The sequence below is a fragment of the Pinus tabuliformis genome, chromosome 8, assembly GCF_031772625.1.
Source record: "Pinus tabuliformis cultivar Carrire ecotype Pingquan chromosome 8, CPIR1, whole genome shotgun sequence".
NCBI classification, from domain to species: Eukaryota; Viridiplantae; Streptophyta; class Pinopsida; order Pinales; family Pinaceae; genus Pinus; species Pinus tabuliformis.
Genome location: NC_142294.1, coordinates 1,726,212,408 through 1,726,214,770, shown reverse-complemented (window position 1 = coordinate 1,726,214,770; position 2,363 = coordinate 1,726,212,408). Strand labels below are relative to the sequence as shown.

General features: G+C 32.2%; 1 non-coding gene across 1 annotated transcript; it reads left to right on the top strand.

Moving 5' to 3' along the window:
* The first annotated feature begins 521 nt into the window (after positions 1 to 521).
* TRNAV-CAC (transfer RNA valine (anticodon CAC)) lies at positions 522 to 595 on the top strand. Its single transcript has one exon. It is a non-coding gene; the product is annotated as a tRNA-Val (tRNA).
* The last annotated feature ends 1,768 nt before the right edge of the window (positions 596 to 2,363 follow it).

Here is a 2,363-nt window from a genome sequence, read left to right as displayed (position 1 = left end):
AATAAATTTATAATTATAAATATCAAAAACATTTTTAATTTTAATTTATTAAATTTATAAAATAATAATTATGATTTTTTTAAATTAATTCTAGGAATAATATTAAAATTAAAATTGAACGGATTATTTTTTATTTATTTTTTAATTTAAATTCTAATTTCATTTAATAAAAAACTTGGCCATACGTTTTCTATACTTTTCAAGCTCTTTTTTTGTCTCATTAGTTATATTTTCATTAGGTTCGAGTCCGAGCCCGAGCCCAGACATTCTCAGTAGGGTCTTAAAATTTCCTCCAGGCCAAGCTATAAAATTTCTTCAAGACAATCGATTCCATGGCATATTTACAATCACCCCGGTCGAATCCGGGCGCAGACATCTTCATCAAATTTCTAAAATTTCCGCAACGCCATTGAACACTATAGCATATTCTGTAGAACGATCGAATCAAGCTATTTTTTTCTTCATTCAGTTTTAAAATCTCTAAAATCCGAGGTAAAAAAAACTTGAAATTCAAAATATCTGTCTGGGTGGTGTAGTCGGTTATCACGTTAGTCTCACACACTAAAGGTCCCCGGTTCGAGTCCGGGCTCAGACAATTTCAGAACCTTAAAAGATCTCCGTAGATTTTAAAATTTCCTCCTGGCCAACTATAAAATTTCACCAAGACAATCAATTCCATGGCATAATGCTTCAGTCATTTTCAATATCTATTGAACTCCTGGCCAACTATAAAATTTCACCAAGACAATCAATTCCATGGCATAATGCTTCAGGCATCAATATCTATTGAACTCCATGGCACGTGGAATTCAATATCTATTGAACTCCTGGCCAACTATAAAATTTCACCAAGACAATCAATTCCATGGCATAATGCTTCAGGCATCAATATCTATTGAACTCCATGGCACTTTCCACGGTAGCACCAATATAAAGCCAATTCTAACTCCATGGCACTTTCCACGGTAGCATCAATATAAACTCCATGGCACTTTCCACGGTAGCATCAATATAAAGCCAATTCTGTTTAACCTTTAATATTGATAAATTTTTAATTTTATTTTTATACAAACTTAAGTTTAATTTTAATTATAAATAAATAGAAATTTTATAGAAGAAAATAATAATAGAGAAAATAGATTTGTATATATATTATTTATTTCCTTAATGTTCATATATATATATAAATGGAATAAGTCCCATATTAACAAATGATAGCTGTCACACCTAGCGAAATAAGGATGCCTGTTTGAATTCACAATTAACAATAGTTGGTTGCATTGAAAAATAATGCATTAGAGAGTATACCAACAATTGTTTCCCGTCATAGGTAGGGCTTTGATCTCTTGATTTTTGGTTTAGCACGGGGATGATTTAATTATCACAGGAAGTTCTTCATTGTGATATAGAATGTTCAAAAAACATTGATGGGACAATTTGATATGAAAGATCTAAGACTTATGTGTTCTTTTCTTGGTTTAAAGATTCTTCAGTCTTTAGAAGGAACCTTTTCTTTCTAGTAAAGTATGCACTTGATTTACTTTAGTGCTTTTCCATGGCTAATTGTGAGCTTGTGACTATTCCATCCCAGTCAAGTATTACCCTTTCAGCTAGTTACACTTCACCATGTATTAATCCTTTGTTATATCAATAATTGCTTGGTAGTCTATTGTACTCGACTCATACATGTCTTGATATCTCTTTTACATTTGGGAAAATCTATAGATATAACATACCTAGCCCCGAAAACCATGATTAAGGTTGTGGTTATCCAGAATCAACCTCCTAGGTTACCTTAAGGAAGTGGGGTTATTAAAATTCATCTTCCTTCAATTAACTTAAATCTTATTTCTTAAACCATCATCATCTTCTATTGCCCAAGAGCTTTCCAATGATATAAAATTCCTCAAAATCTGAGTTATATATCCAAATTTATGGTCACTTAAAGGTTTGTCCTTCAACTGTTACATAAAATTTCGTGTGTCCATCCTTTCCCACATATCATAACTTCTTAGGGCCATGTCCTTTAATCGTACTACATCAATTGTTGTGCCAAAGCATTATCGGGTTATATTAATTTCAGGAGGAAACCCCGATAATATGTATCTTGACCTCTTGACACCCAATAGCCAACAAAAAGTCATCAATTAATGGACCTATAATATGTCTACTCACATTTTGGGATTCATTAGTAACAGGGGTTCACAACATCACTTGACACTCGATTGCTTGATAATATATAGTTTAATAATGAAATTTTCTTCCTATAGTTAGCGGGATTATCGATAACTATTAGTATCAGGAGTATGCATTGCTTCATACACATCCCCTTCACCCAAAATTTGATGCTCAATAAGTCGATA